At 38.0% G+C, this 17317-nt stretch overlaps 1 pseudogene; it reads right to left on the bottom strand.

Annotated features, from left to right (window-relative positions):
* Nucleotides 1–4116: 4116 nt before the first annotated feature.
* LOC114626268 lies at nt 4117–16179 on the bottom strand (annotated as a pseudogene).
* Between the last annotated feature and the right edge of the window lie 1138 nt (nt 16180–17317).

Below are 17317 nucleotides of genomic sequence, written 5' to 3'. Positions count from 1 at the left end.
CCTTGTCTACCTGCCTTGCACAGGCTGCCCAAACCTCAGTTTCTTCTAAGAGCAGTAACACTCCAGGCATTCCAGGCCAGACCAGAGCTCCTTGGAACCTATTTTTCTGGGCTTCTCTTCACCCTCCTGGTGGACAACAGTAGACAGTCTCTTAGGATCTGAAGAATTTTTGATCTTCTGGCTTTTAAAGTCTCCATTGTGAAGTCAAGTGCAGTTCTTAAAAATCCAGCTTTACATGTTCCTTGTTCTTTTACCTTTGCTGCTTTTGATATATATTTTTTTTTACTTGTCTGTATGTTTAGTGTTTTGATTATTATTTGCAGAGGGACCTTTTCCTGTCCAATCTATTTGATGTTCTGTCTGCTTCTTGTACATTTATAGATATCTCCTTCTTTATGTTAGAAATATTTTCTTCTATGATTTTGTTGACAATATGTACTGGGCCTTTGACTTGGGTCTATTCGCCTTGCTTTATTTCTATTATTCTTAGATTTCATCTTTTCATAGTGTCCTAGATTTCCTGGATGTTTTATGTCAGTTTTTTCAATTTAACATTTTCTTGACCAATCTATCCATTCTTTCTATTATATCTTCAAATCCTGAGGTTCCTTTCCATCTTTTGTATTCTGTTAGTTGAAGCTTACATCTATATTCCATTTGAACAGCCAAACTTTTCACTTTTCTCAGCTTTTACTGGTCTCAGTTTCAATGTTCTTTATTGAGTCTACCTTTGTTTTCAGGTCTTCAACAGTTTTTATTCATTTCCATGCAATGTTTGTTTGTGTTTTCTCAAATTTCTTAATTTCTTCTTTATTCTCTGTCATCTACATATAAGCGGTTTTAAGTTGGTTGTTGTTGTTGAGTTGTGTGTGTGTGTGTGTGTGTGTGTGTACCAGCTAGGCTGAAATATTCAGTGCCTGTTCTTGTACATTTTGGTGGGCTGCAGTAAAAACATACTGTCTTGGCTGTTATCGATTGCATTTTTATGTTGATATCTAGATATCTGGGAGTGGAATGACCATAGATCTGTGTGATAATACATAATTTTGTTTCTGTTGTATAAGTGCTTTATTCCTTGGCTTTTGTTTCCTTCCTGGAATTTAGGAAAGTATGCTACCTGCATGTTGTGTGCTGTGGATCTAATTTCCTGGCCTGCCAGGAGGATGTGTTCCCAATGCATGCCTGTTGGTGCTGGAGGCTAGGATAATGGGATGAGTTGGAGGAAGGAAGGTTAGGAGAGAGGATCTTGGTGATCTATCAGGGATAGGGTCAGAAAGGATGGGGAACTGCAGCAGGTGTTCATTTACAAAGCTGGTGATGTGACTAGGATGATTAGATCTGGAGGATACAAAGAAGATATGCAGATCCAGAGTCAGCCTACTTGTTGCACTGACAGAAGCAGCCCTTGAGTTAATGGGGATACCTACTAACATTGGGGATTGGACAAAGTAAAGAGTGAGAGGGAGGTTTTAAGGGGAAGATCTCTGGTATCCATATAGGAGATGGTAAAAAGGAGTCAGGGAAGACTGCCTCTGGTGTTCGGCTTCAGAGCTGGATATGAGACTAGGGGATTGGATCTGGTGGAACAGAGCCCTATTCAGTTTTCAGTTTAGGGAACATAAATGGCATAGTCATATAGTTCAACCATCTTCTAGTACACTCCAGTACTTTTTGATGGGGTGTGAGAATTTCCATACAAACCACTCAAACACCAATCTCAGTCAAATAGGGATAGTTTATTGAAAGCCACATTCCAGACTAATAGATCGGGGCCACCATATTTCAGAGTTGGGAGATGAGCCATGCCATTGAGTTAAGTTCCTACATAGCTTTTAACCCTAAAATCCACAAACATCTGTGCCAAGTTATTTCCTCAATCAGGATTTAGGGATGGGGGTACCATACAGTTACATGTCTTTGTTGTATACTTACCTTGTTCCCATTGGTTGGGGTATTCAACTGTGGTATGGGACTTGCCTTATCAAACATTCATGTCATAACTTGTCAACCAGTATGTCAGTACTCACGTACATGTCTCTTCCTGGCAAGTAGAACGTCAGTTCCCAGGGAGGTATTGAAAGCTTAGTGTTACTTGACCCCTAATCAAAATGAAAGTCTTATTTCAAATAGTTCCTCTTGTGTTAGAGTCCAAGTTTATTGTGGGTAACTATACAAAACAGATCTACTGACTTCTGTTGTGATTGGTTTCCAAGGGCAAATGACAACAAAATATGCAGCCAACTAGTAACAGCAGAAAAGACATATGACGATGTTTCCTTATAATATTAGTAATAGTACAAAACGGCAGGGTAGCCAAGTAATGGTTACCTAAGTCTTAACATTCTACTTAAGCATAAACATTCTATCTAGATGTTAATATTTTACCTAGGCCTTAACACTTTTCTACTGTACCAACCCAGTGTTGAAATTGTTTCTATTTTGTTTCATAGAAGGTGAATTTATTTTGTGGCCCATTTTCTTATTAATCTTAAACAACATTTTTCTTGTCTGTCTTTATTTAGTGCACATTCTCTGGGTTAAAATTAACTGTTATACCATTCCAAAACAGTTTTCTAAAGTGTTCAAGATGTTTTCATTAGTGTATATCCATTACACAAAGCAATGTATTCAACATGGCAATTCATTCAAGTATATCATAATAAACTTTGTATTATGTACCTTGAGCACATTCCTGCCCTCCATTAACCTGGTATCCCTCCGCAGGTTCTCCCTCTCTCTCAAATGTGTGTGTGTGTTTGTGTATGTGTATAAGTGTTTGCATGTTCACATTTATAAAATCCAGTTACCATAAAAAAATATTTTCCTTGCTGAGTTTAGCTTATTTTTCCTTAGTGTGATAATTTTCAGTCCCACCCCTACTATTGTAATAAGAGGTTCATTCTTTTTTTTTTTAATGAAAACCTTTATTAATAGTTTAGGATTGCAACAGAGAGAGTTCTACAAAATCAAACAAGTCTCAAGACAGTGGTGTAGAAAGCTGCAGCACATGGGTCACCATGCTTGATACAAGTTAACAACTTAAATACTCAGTATAAAATACTAAATAACCCCTCAGGCAAGATTATTCTTATAGACTAAAAGTGAATAAAAATAATTACAACTGGGTATGGGATTTTTTGCCTATAATCATAACATTCATCGAGCTATAACACAACGATCAAACTCAAGACCAACCTGGCCCACACAGTGAGACTCCGATAATCACTAAATTAAAAAAAAATTGTAACCTGAAATTGAACAATTTTGAGTAAAGAGCTCTTCTCTCAGTAAACCTATTATAAACTGATCTACTTGTTAAACAATAGACATCGCACTACAGAGGGGTAACATACCTGCTACAGCTTCTCTCCTTTCCCAGGCCTCAGGCAACCAGAGGTCCAGTCTTACATGATATTTTGTACTTTCACTAAGAAGCTAAACATGTAGCAAGTAGCAGTCCCGTGGTAGGGAGGAACAAAAGATTAAATTCAAGGCCTCAAGGTCACAAGACCTGCCTAGCCTAAGTTAAGGCTTTGTAAATACCTAGTAACTTCACAAAATTAACTGCTAAATACATAGATCCTTCTCAAATAAATTCTATAAAATAAGGCACTTCTTTTGGTCTGTGGGTTGCTGTTGGATCTATCCCAGAGTTCTATTGTGGATTGCAACTGATAAAAAGGATTTTTTTTTACATGAAATCTCTTACAGAATATTTCTATCAAATCTGAAAACATGATTATTTAAAACACTACTGCTTATAATTTTTCCCTTTCCAAAAGCTTAAAAAGGAGTGATTTAGTATATTAAATTTGTTATTTAAAGACACACAAGTAATGCTGGGTAGTGGTGGCACTTGCCTTTTAACTCAACACTCTGGAGGCAGAGATAGGTTTCCAGGAAACCCAGTCTTGAGAAACTAACCAAACCAAACCAAACCAAACAACCAAACCAAACCAAACCAATCCAAACCACCCCCCCCAAAAGGCATACAAGTATAACAAAGTTTCTTCAAGGAGAACTTATAGAAGAGGCCTCAACACATGTGTTCAAGGTTTTGTTTTGGGGTGTGTGTGTGTGTGTGTGTGTGTGTGTGTGTGTGTGTATTCAGAATACTCATCTTTGTTCCCCCATGTTCTCTGCCTGCCTAGTGGCAAGCCTGCCTGCCTCCAAGGCTTCTGCCTGTCTCTTCCTGGCTTTCTTTACCTTCCAGGTCTGTCTCCGGATGTTTGCATTTGTTACTCCTTGTGGGTAGTAAGATGGTCACAGCTGAAGAGCCACTGGCATTGTTATCTCCAGACTGGAGAAAGATGGTAACAGCTGAAAGGCAACTGTTCAGTCTTTTTCAAATGTGGGCGCTGAACTGAGGTGAATTCTCCAGGAGTGAGCTGATCCTAAACACCCCTTTGGTCATTGGCTTCATCTTCCATTCCCAATAGAATTCTTTCTACAAGTTCTGTAAGATTCAATTCACATGTAGGTTCTCCTTACTGTCTCCAACTTGATGATTCTGCAGTCTCTTCAATGCACAGAGCAACTTGGGTTTCTTCAGCTTTGCTTCCTTTCTCCTGTACCTGGTTTCATTCATAATAACAAAGTCATTATGGTTACAGGCTTTGGGAAGATGCAACTGGTCAACCTCACAGTGGACAGACGGGAGGTGGCGAAGTCCTGGAGGCTTTCCACACCGGGTCCCACATATATGAAAAAGTCTGAAGTTTCAAAGGCTGGAAGCTTTGGCAACAGCAGGCCCCAAAGATAAGAGAAGTCTGTGGATTTCCAAGAAGTTTATTGTCCATGGTGTGGTAGTTGGTTCTGGATGTGCACACCACCGTGAAAGCCAGGGGAAGCTGGCTTAAATAGGGTGGGGGAAAGAGGAAGAACTGGGGGGAGTATAACTTAATTAGCTAAGCTCCCCACCCTTAGGTAACTCATGAATATGGAAATCTCTGTTAGTCACGCCCTCTATCTGTATGGTGATGCAAACCTCTCTGGGAGGAGCTACTCTGAGCCAAACTTGTCTGCAAGATGCAGGCTAATGGAGATGTAGGCCACATGTGGGAGGAGTCTGGAATCTGGGGCATGGGGAGATATGTGCAGTCCCTCACAGACCATGTCCATGTTGGGTCTCCAGTGATCCCAAACCCAGTGCTCTACTGGGGAGACCAAACCATCCCTTTGTAGCCCCACATCTCAGGACTTCTGGAATTAACACCAGGTCAGTGTTTGGCCTTGATCTTGCTCTAGGCAACCTGGATCTCTCTTCTCCTCTGTAATTTCTTGGGTATCATACTTCTTGAGAGTCTTCCTAGCAAAGGCTGGTTTGGAACTGAGTTTCCTGAAGGTCCCTCTGTGGTTGTAGAGTTTGTATACTGCTCAGTTTATACGTGGGTTAGATTATTCATCAAGTGATTTATTCCCTCACAGTTTTAACACTCATTGGTTTATCTGTGGGTTAGATTATCTGATAATTAGTTTCTCTCTTTTTTATATATGAATGGAGGATTAGGTGAGACAGATACTGCGATTTCTAGCAATTCAAGCCGTGTCTGCATCTCTGTCATGGAGCCTCTAGATTCATTCTTTATTAAGAAAAAATAAAATCATTCCATTGTATAGGTATGCCACATTTTTTTATTCTTTCATGTGTTTGTGGGCAGCTAGGCTGATTACATTACTTATCAATTGCAAATCAATTGTCAATAGTGTTGCAATAAATAGTGATATTTAGATATCTTTCTAGGATACAGATGTACTCAGGTCATATAGTAAATTTATTTTCACGTTTTGGAAGACTGTCCATACTTATTTCCATACTGGATGTCAATTTAAATTTATATAATTTATATTCCCATTATATGTAAAGGTATCTTCAGCTATATATAATAATAGTACCTACCACTCTCTTTGGCTACCTTATCAACATCTTTCATTTGCACATTTAAAAACATACTAATTATGTTATTTATTTACTTATTTATTGATTAAGTACACATACTATTTTATGACACAGTGCAGGTGTGGAAATCAGAGGACAGCTTTTGAGAATCAGTTTTCTCCTTCTACTGTTTAGGTCCTGGGAATCAAACTCAGGTTGTTAGCCTTGACAGCAAGCAACTTTTCCCATTGAGCCATCTTTCTAACCTTGTTTTGCTTTGAAATTGATAGACATACTAACATAGGTAAGGTGGACTTCATTAGTTTTGATTCTATTTCCCTGATGGCTAAGCTTGTTGAACTTTTAAAAATGATATTAATTGCTCATTTATTCTTGATTTTTCAGAAGTTTCTGTTTATTTTATTTGTCCATTTTGGATCATCAATCTTTTAAATCTTCAATGTTCAGTCTTCTTTATTAATTCTAATATTAATCACTTTTTAGATGTGTAGCCACCAGAAAAAAAATATTTTCTATCATTTGTAGGCTCTGTAGTCTATGAATTCATATTTCTTTTTTTTTTAAAGTGAGACACTTTGAATTTGTTCTGTATCCTTGGGATTCATTTGGCTATCTGGGGTCCTATGTGCTTTTATGCAAATTTTGGGATTTTTCTTTCTTTTGTGTGTGTGTGTAAAGAATATTGTGATAGCTAATACTGGTTGTCAATTTGACACATCTGGAATTTTCAAATTAGAAAATTTCCCCCATAGATTGTCTGGTAGCCATGTCTGTAGGGCTATTTTTTTGATTGCTAATTTATTAAATAAGGTCCAGTCCACTATGGCCTTTTCCTAGTACTATGTCTAATAGGTAGGTTTAGATTATATAAGAAAAGTAGCTGAATGTCAGCAAGGTACATATGAGCTCACTGAAGCAGAAAGCATAGGGCCAATATGGGTCTACACTTGGTCCTTTACATATATATCAAGCCATTATATTACATAAGATTGATTTGGATATCTGGAGTCCTGTGTGCCATCCTATATATATATATATATTAAGTTTAATATTTTTAATGGACTCCTGATCATAAAAAAGGTGCGTCTTTGACTCTTTTGTTTGTTCTTGGGATTCTTTTTCTCTTGTTTGCTTGCTATGTCTTACTTTGATATGATAGTTTTGGCATCATTTTATTATATTTTATTTTGTCAAAAATAAATTAGAAAGGAAGCAAGCAAGCAAGAAAGAAAACAGAGAGACAGACAGACATGACTATCATCCTAATGACATTCCCCTTCCTGGTTACCCCTCCACACCCCAATCCCATCCTCCCTCTCCTCCTCCTCTTTGCCTCTATAAGGGTTCTCTTCCACCCACCTATCCCCTCCCTGAGCACCGCTCTAGCATTCCATTATTCTGGGGCATAAAGCCTTCACAGAACCAAAGGCCTCACCTCTGATTCATGCCATATAAAGCCATCCATCCTCTGGTACATATGTATCTTCAGCCATGGATGCCTCCATGTATATTCTTTGGTTAGTGGTTTAGCCCCTGGGAGCTCTGAGTGGTACAGTTAGTTGATATTGTTCTCCCTGTGAGGTTACAATCCCTTTTAGCTTCTTTAGTCATTCCTCTAGGTCTTTCATTGGATTCATTTGATGGTTGGCTATGAGTATATGCATCTGCTTTGGTCAGGTGCTTGTAGAGCCTTTCAGTGAATAGCTATATCAGGCTCCTGTTAGCAAGTGATTCCTGGCATCAGGAATCTTATGGGGGATATGTCTGAAATATGATTGATCCCTAGGTGGGGCAGTCTCTGGATGGCCTTTCCTTCAGTCTCTGTTCCATTTTCTGTTCCTGTCTTTCTTTCTGACAGGAACATTTGTGGGTTAACAATTTTGAGATGAGTGAGTGGCCCCATACCTCAACTGGGGGCCATTCCTATCTACTGGAGGTGCTTCCTACTGGTTCTATCTCCCTTTGTTGGGTATTTCAGCTAAAGTCATCACCATTGGGTCCTGGTAGCTTCTCACTTCCCTGGAGTCTGGGACTTTCTAGTGGCTACTCCCAGCTCCCTATCTTCCACTGCTATATATTTCTATTCAATTTCCTGACCTTCTGCACTTCTCTCCTGTCCCTTATAATACCAACTCTCCCCCTCTTCTCTTCTTCCCAAGTCTCTTTCTCCCTCTAACTCCTGTGATCATTTTGTTCCCTCTTCTATGTAGGATTGAAGCATCTACTCTTTGGTCTTACTTATTCTTAAGCTCGATATGGTTTGTGGGTTGTATCATGGGTATTCTGAGGTTTGGGGCTAATATCCACTTATCAGTGAGTGCATACCATGTGAGTACTTTTATGTCTGGGTTACCTCACTCAGAATGATATTTTCTAGTTCCTTCCATTTGCCTCTGAATTTCATGAAGTCATTAATTTTAATAGCTGAGTAGTCTTGAATTATTTAAATGTACCACCTTTTCAGTATCCATTCTTCTGTTGAGGGACATGTGGACTGTTTCCAGCTACTGGCTCTTATATATAAGGTTGCTATAAACATAGTGAAGCATGTGTCAGAGCACGTTTTAGGTATACGCTCAGTAGTGGGATAGCTGGGTCTTCAGGTAGAACTATTTCCAATTTTCTCAGGAACCACCAGATTTCCAGAATGTTTGTATCAGCTTGCAATCCCACCAGCAATGGAGAAGTGTTCCTCTTTCTCCACATCCTTGCCAGAAACTGCTGTTGCTTACATTTTTTTTATCTTAGCATGGAATCTCAGGGTTCTTTTGATTTGTATTTCCTTGATGACTAAGGATGTTGAACATTTCTTTAAGTACTTCTTGGCCATTCAAGATTCCTCAGTTGAGAATTCATGTTTAGCTCTGCACCCCATTTTTAAGTAGGTTATTTGGTTCTGTGGAGTCTAACTTCTTGACTTCTTTGAGTATTTTGGATATTAGTCCTCTATCTGATATAAGGTTGGTAAAGATCTTTTCTTAATTTGTGGGCTGCTGTTTTGCCGTATTGATAGTGTCCAAACTTGAAGCAATCCCACTAAAATCAGGGATAAAACAAGGCTGTGCACTCTCCCATATCTATTCAGTATAGTACTAGAAGTTCTAACTAGTACAAATACACAACAAAAGGAGATCAAAAGGATACAAATTGGAAATGAGAAAGTCAAGATATCACTATTTGTGGATGATATGTTAATATATATAAGCAACCCCCAAAATTCCACCAGAGGGCTCCTACAGCTGATAAACAACTTCAGCAAAGTGGCTGGATATAAAATTAACTCAAACAAATCAGTAGCCTTCCTTTCCTCAAAGGATAAATGGGCAGAGAAAGAAATGAGAGAAATGACACCCTTCACGATAGTCATAAATAATATAAGATAGCCTTGTGTGAGTGAGTGGGAGATCTGTATGACAAGAACTTCAAGCCTCTGAAGTAAGAAATCAAAGAGGACTTTAGAAGATGGAAAGATCTCCCATGTTCATGGATTAGCAGGATTAACATAGTAAAAATGGCCAGCTTACTAAAAGCAATCAACAGATTCAATGCAATCCCTATCAAAATTCCAACTCATTTCTTCACAGAGATTGAAAGAACAATTCTCAAATTTCTGTGGAATAACAAAAACGTAGGATAGCAAAAAACTGCTCTCAATAGTAAAAGAACATCTGGGGTAATCACCATCCCCAACCTCAAGCTATACTACAGAACAATAGTGATAAAGACCACATGGTCTTAGTACAGAGGCAGGCAGGTAGATCAATGGAATAGAATTGAATACTCAGAAATGACGTCACACACCTATGGTCATCTTTTACAAAGAAGACAAAACCATCCAGTGGAAAAAAGACAGCATTTTCAACAAATGGTGCTAGTTCAACTAGCAATTGGCATGTAGAAGAATGTAAATTGATCCATTTTTATCTCTTTGTACAAAGCTCAAGTCCAAGTAGATCAAGGACCTCAACATAAAACCAAATATGCTGAATCCAATAGAGGAAAAGTGGGAAAGAGCCTCAAACACATCAGCATAGAGGAAAATTTCCTGAACAGAACACCAATTGCTCATGCTCTAAGATTAACAATTGACAAATGGGTCCTCTTTCAGTTTTAACCATTTTATTTCTTTTTCTTGCCTTTTGTTTCTGGCTGAGACTTAATGCTGTCTATTGAACAAGAGTAGAGAGAAAAATCACTTTTATTTCTGACTTCACACCAATACTTTTTAATCTTCATTTAATATGATATTATTTATCAGTCTGCCAATTATAACATTTATTATGTTGTGGTGTTCCTTTTATTCCTAGTTCCTTCATAGATTTTATTATTAGGGGATGTTGAATCTTGTTAAATGGTTTTTCTCTATTGATACAATCATGTAATTTTTGTCTTTTGTATTTTTAAAAGGCATATTACAGGTGTTTATTTGTATGTCTTGAATCATCTCTCCATCACTAAAATAAAGTGAACTTTATTATTGCATTTGTCATTAAAGTTTGTTTGAAAATATTTTGTTCAGAATATTGTTGTGTGATGTTCAACAAAGCCTCTAGTTCCTTCTCTGTGCCTGATTCAGTTAACATGTGGGCCTGTTAATTTTGGTTTTGTTTTGCACTGTTAGATTTCTTTTCCTTTTGCTTACAAGGTGGATTTGGAGGAGGTTCCTGTTTCTCACAATTTTGCTCAGATTTCTAAGTTGAGATATATCTACTTTGTGTACTTAGTAGTCAATATTTCATCACTGACTTTCACTTTCTACTGTTGATTTTAGACTTCTTTATATAGTCCTTGCTTTTCACATCTTTCTTACACAACTGATTGTGTGTTTTCTTTTGGGTTAATAGGTATTCTGGGGAGTGATATTTACCCCTCTTCTGCCATCTTTCTTTTCTCATAAAATCAATGTTTTATATTTCTATATATTTGGTTCTTACTAAAGATATCCTCTACATTGAATATCAAAAATAAGCTGATTTAATTTTCTCAGTATCATAGCTTAGCCCTATGAAATTAAAAAAAAATTAGATGAAGTTATAACCAAGGAGGTATTTATACATGTGATATCTATAATAAAATATGATACATGGAATTATTGCATAATACAAAAAAGATAGGAATCAATTAAATAATTAGCATAGAAGTATAAACAGTGACTGGTTAGGAATGGCTTATTATATTTTCTTCTTTATAATTTTTATAAATAAAAATTGATAAAACTTATTTAACCTAAAATCTCCAAGAATATGTCACTTATAAAACAAATTTAGGGGTTATTTTAAGAAGATGATGTACTAAGAGCAAAATATGTAATAACTACTCTCAGTAATTGTTATTTGAATAAAAGTAAATGACACATTGCAGTTAAGTTCTGTCAGAATGAATATTTTTCCAATTTGATATTTGAAATGTACCTGTATATTAATAGCCATAATCTTTAATATATACTGCAGTTACTTACTTTTGAAATTATATTGCCTCTATTTTCTTAACTTTTAGGGTACAGTGGTGTACAAATTTTATACAAGCACTTGGGAGGCAGAAGAAGGTAGGTTTTGTGAGTTAAGAGGTCAGATAAACTACATAATGAGTTGCAGGGTAGATCACTCTTAGGCAAAAGAAAACAAAGGAAAGAACACCATTTATATTGCAAAATTTTGAGGTTTTTCTTCCAAAAAATTTTTTTTTGTAAAATTTTTGTGGGGCGAGCATGGTGCAATGAGACAGATTCTAGGTTCTAAGAAAACTTTCAACTCTAAAATTAACACTATTGATTATTTTATGATTTATTGTTCTCATATTTGTTTCCATGGTAGCTAAGTTTTTCTTTACATGATAGAGTATCACAATCTTTGAGATGCAGAGAGAAAGTCTTTAAACTTTTCTCTATTTTCAGTTGGCTTGAAATTTTTCCCTTATGTAACTCAACATAATTTTGGATGACCCAGGGAGAAGGAGTGGTGACTATAGTACAGGGTGTGTATGACATTGTCTTTTGCCTCAGAGTCTTGAGTCATGCCTTTCCTGACAATTCAGCTTTGTATTTGAGGAAAGACCCCGATTTCTTAGCCTTGTTTGATCGTAGTGAGGTTGTGGTGGACTAACTCATTCCTTAAAAGAAAGTGTTTTTTAAACTGCAATGGCTCCTATCATTTCCTATAGGTTTATGGTTTGTGAAGGAGAATGAACTAGCTGCAAAATAGCTATTTAATCTTCATTTGTTGAAGTTGTGGGTGCTGTGATTCTGTGATTCAGATGATATAAAGTTAAATTTCTGCTAGATTTGTCTTCTACAATTGTTCTATTTTTAAATCACAAATAAGGTTTTATGACTTAACTAGTAAGCATGATGAATAGAAAAAACAACTCAAGGTGTAATAACACTATTTATATTATTCATTTATTATGTTTACTTCCAGTTTCTTACAGTAATTGCTGGAATATTAAAGAATAGTCATACAAAAACTTGAAAAGACAATAAAAGTCATGAGGTGGAAGTACATGTGTTTTAATTAGATTCATCTTGTTTAAAAATTTTCTTTAAACACATATAAATTAATTTATACTTTAAACAAGGAAAGACTAAATTCTGTCCGTTAGTAAATGTAATGGTAGCTAGATGTGTATCTGACTACAGACCATAATTATTTTTCATCATAGTGGCCTCATTTTATTTGGATAATTATTTTCAAAATGCTTTAGAACTACTATGAGTACTTTTTCTATTTAGTTAAGGGTTTGAATATTTTGGGTTAATTTTTTCATTATAACATCACTGATGTGATTAGTTTTAGAAGGCTCCCCTGCCTCCCCCTAGGTCGACCCCTAGACTTCCACACCCTCCAGAAGGGTTCCTGGTATGCCTGGCTTTGCCCTCATTTCTCTCGCTAGAGAGCTTGGCCTCTTGATCACCTCAACAAAAATTGGCTTTTTCCTAAACCAAGGCTGCCCTTGATATGGCCACTAACATTGGGGAGCCTTCCTTTATGACAATATTACACCCCAAACTGACAAATGGTTGGTAACTTGAACATTTACAAGGGACTAGGATGGCTGTGAGTTAGCCCAATGACAGGATTATTGTAGGTCCACTTCCCAGGGGCCCACCCAATGCAGCCAAAAAGGAGTGCATGGTGCTGGGAGTGGGTGCAGCCTACATGGCCTAAGACAGGGCTCTTACCCTCCTTTCACCCACCTCAGGTCCCTTGATGTTGCCCATCGTCGACAGCCTAAAGCCTTCGACCATCGATGTGACTCGTCTCACATCAGTGTTTTGGGGTTGTGAACTTGTCTAAGACCCCCCATAATTAGACATCCAAATTCAACTCACATAGTTGGGATTGATCATAAGACGCCTTCTGTAACTAAACAGAGAAGGGGGAGATGCCAGAAGCCAGGACCCTTGCCCTTACCCTCACCCCCTACCTTTCCCCACCTGCACAATGTCCCCTGAAGCTTGGCAACTGCAAGATCCTGCGTGGCAACTGCAGATAGACTCAAAGCAGTGTACCATATCTTCTGAAGAATAGCAGGGAGACCATAACTCAAGCAAAGTACCATATCTTCTGAAGAACAGCAAGTAGATCATAATTCAAGGCAGTGTACCATATAGACCATGACATGTTTCAAGGCACAGGCCAAGAAGATTTTGTACTTTTTCACCACCTGGCCCCTCTTACCCCCTCCCCTTGTAAAACATGCTATAAAAAAGCATCTCATGTTCAAAAAAATTAAAAAAATAAAAATTAAAAAAAGAAAATATTATTTAAAGAAATTATTTACATTAGATCTTAGGTCTGAAACCAAAAGGTACTCATCTATTTCTTAATAAATGAACAATACTCAATTCTTAGAATCAGGAGAATATGATGTTTGATGGAGTTTCAAAAACAGAATTCACACCCTTTGATAAGAGAGAAATACACTAATCACTGGCATCATATGTACAGAGTACATCTAACAGAATGATTATGAAAGGACACTTTTGAAGGTAGTTCTCTGCCTTCTGAAAAGAAGTACCACTGAGGTTCATGATAGGAAACAAATGTAGTTAGTAAATTTCAGAGAGCTGTGAAAGGAGTGCAGTGCTATTAGCCTGCAGAGTCTAGATGTTAAAGTCTACCTCCTGGATACTCCTGGGAAGAATAGAAAGCATATGAAGGAAAATTATGTGATACTTGCTATTTGAGTTCAACAGTATAAAATAGGAAACAGCAAAAAGTATAAGAGAAACTATGTTTCAAGAAACTAATATGTGAGCACTGTACAGTGAACACATTGGAAAGTCAAACAGCCTAATGGTAAGATCAGAAGCAGTGTTGAGAATCATTAAGAAGAATGTCCTAAAAACAGAATGTAATTTACGCACCCAATAATGAGAATGTGATTCATGAGCAAGCATTGGTTCTTATGCATGTTTATGAATTTTAGATCAGGAACAAATTACTCACACAAAGCCCTCAGGTTCAGTGGGAGAAAGGGTTACAGAAATGGAACATGTTTTATACCACTCTTTTGTGCCAGTAATTCCCCACCAATAGCTGGGCTGGCCATGTTGTTGTCCATGTGCACTATTTTATATAAAACATATTCTGCTTTGATTTATGCACAGGTAGTGACTGTCAGAAGTTGGAACTGACACTATATAATGACAAAATGGGGAATGTTTCATTTATAGAAACAAATCATGCTATGATTTAGAGAAGTAGAGTAATATAATTGCTTCTTAAATGTTTCTTTAATTATTGAGTATATCCCTTCCTTAGATATTTTAATTTTAAATTTCAAATTAAGTGTTACCTAAGAACTATTAATTTATAATTATAAATGAATCTTTTACTTAACTTTTATGTTCTCATTATGTATAAAAGTAATAATTTGATCACTAAAATATTTATAAAATGAACTATTATCCATGAATATTTCATGAAAGATTCAGGAGAAAATAACAATCAATTTTCCTGAATAAGTTGGTTTACTTGTCTAAAAAAAGTCATGGGCTGGGAATGAGGTTTAGTTGATAGAGTACTTGCCAAGTACACATTGAACCCTGGGTTTGACCCTTAATACAGTATAAACTGGGCAAAACAGGGCATACCTGTAATTCTAGCACTTAGGAAGTAGAAGCAGAAAGATGAGAAGTATAAGGTTATCCTTATTCTTTGGTGTTCAAGGTCAACCTAGGCTACAGGAGGTATAGTGTTCAAGGTCAACCTAGGCTACACGTGGTATTGTCTCAGCACACCAGCTGAACAAATAAATAAGTCCAAACACCAAAGAAATATCCCAGCAAACAGAATATATGTGTAATATATTTAAAGAATCATCAGTCTTTTGTCTATAGAGTTTAGCAATATATAAACATATTAATGTAGTTTGTAAAGTATCACAAATGTAGTGGGAGTTTTGGTTTCTTAAAAAAGCCAGAGCCACGGGGACTCCAATGGAGGAGTTAGGGGATGGACTGAAGGAGCTGAAGAAGTTTGTAACCACATAGGAAGAACAACAATATCAACCAACCAGATGCCTTCAGAGCTATCAGGGACTAAACCACCAACCAAAGAGTACACATAGAGGGACCCATGCTACATATGTACATAAGCATTGATGCCTTATCTGGCATCAATGGGAGGGGAGGCCCTTGATCCTGTGGAGGCTTGATGCCCCAGCATAGGGGAATGCTAGCACAATGAGGCAGGAATGGGTGGGTTGGGGGGGGGAGCAACCTCATAGAAGCAAGAGGGAGAGGGATGGAATAGGGAGTTTGTGGAGGGGAAACCGGGAAGGGGGATAACATTTGAAATGTAAATAAATAAAATAACCAATAAAAAACAAAACAAAGAATCCTAGATATGTTATGTGAATATGTTTTTGTTTTAATCTAAATTATAGGATAATAGGCTACTTCATAGCAGGTGGTTAAGACTTGCATCATGCACTTACAGGAGTATGATCTTTGCCAGCTACAGGTAGTCTAATTCTGGGGACTCTGGAGAGAGTATAAATGGGGGAGCCCCAAAAGAGTCTGTGGCAGTAGCTGCTGCTCCCTACTGGTTCCTGCTTCTGCATTTGTTATTGCATTGCTATTGCTGGATTGCTGGATTGGATTGCTGGACCGCTGGACCGCTGGACCGCTGGACTGCTGGACCGCTGGACCGCTGGACCGCTGGACCGCTGGACCGCTGGACCGCTGGACCGCTGGACCGCTGGATCGCTGGATCGCTGGATTGCTGGATGATTGCTGGTTTATTGATGTGCTGGTTTGCTGGATATTCTGACAACATAGATTGGACTTGCCCCTAGGAATTCAATGCCTCTAATCAGCAAGAAGTAGCCTAAAGAGGTCTACATCCCTTTTCTACTCCAACCTTTCTCCCCTATTTAATGTTGGAGGGTTGGAACATCTCAGGGTTAAATAAGAGTTAGAAAGTAGGTAGAAGTATAAGAACTCATATATTCAATGATTTTGGATCATGTCTTTCAAGTTGTCAAATAATAGTGATTGTTTTCATACATGTAAACCTTCCTCTCTATGCTTTCTTTAAATTAATCATTCTATCCTTTTACATCTCAAATCATATCCCATTTCCCAGTTACCCCTCCAACAACACCCCCATTCCACATCTGCCCTTGCCCTCCCCGTTGCCTGTATGAGAATACTCTCCCACCCACCCACACTCTCCCTCCTCACCACTTCAGCATCCCACTACCCTGGGAAATCAAACCTCCCCAGGACTAAGGGCCTCCCCTCCCCTTGATGTCAGGCAAAGCCATCCTCTGCTATATTTGTAGCATGGATCCCCCCAGGTACACTCCTTGGTTGGTGGTCTAAACTTTGGGAGAACTGAGTGGACAGGCCAACCTATGTTGTTCTTCCAATGAGGTGGCATCCCCCTCTTCAGTCCCTCTGTTGGCCTCCCCACCAGGTTCAGTGAGTTCAGCCTGATGGTTGGCTCCAAGCATCCACATCTTCATTGGTCAGTTGCTGGCCTAACCTCCTCCGAAACCACCACACTAGGTTCTTGTCAGCAAGTGCCTCTTCACCACAGCAACAGTGTTGGGTTTGGTGTCTGCAGACATGATGGATCCCATGTGGGGGATTCCCTGGTTGGCCATTCCTTCTGTCTCTGCTCCATTTTTGTCCCTGTTCTTCCTTTGGACAGGAACATTTCTGGGTTAAAAACTTTGAGATGTTGAGTGGCTCCATCCCTCAACTAGGGGGTCATGCCTATTTCCAAGATGTAGTCTCAGCAGATTCTATCTCTCCCTTCTCTGCACATTTCAGCTAAAGTCACCCCAATTAGGTCCCAGAGGCCTCACGTTTCTCTGGTTTCTGGGACCCTCCAGTGGCTATTCCTAGTTCCTCATCCTTCCTGCTATATATTTATATTCATTTTCCTGACCCTCTGTAACTCTTTCATA

Source organism: Grammomys surdaster, unplaced genomic scaffold (genome assembly GCF_004785775.1).
Source record: "Grammomys surdaster isolate TR1022 unplaced genomic scaffold, NIH_TR_1.0 232, whole genome shotgun sequence".
NCBI classification, from domain to species: Eukaryota; Metazoa; Chordata; class Mammalia; order Rodentia; family Muridae; genus Grammomys; species Grammomys surdaster.
Note: the sequence above shows the minus strand (reverse complement) of the source record. Positions and strands in the feature narration are given on the sequence as shown.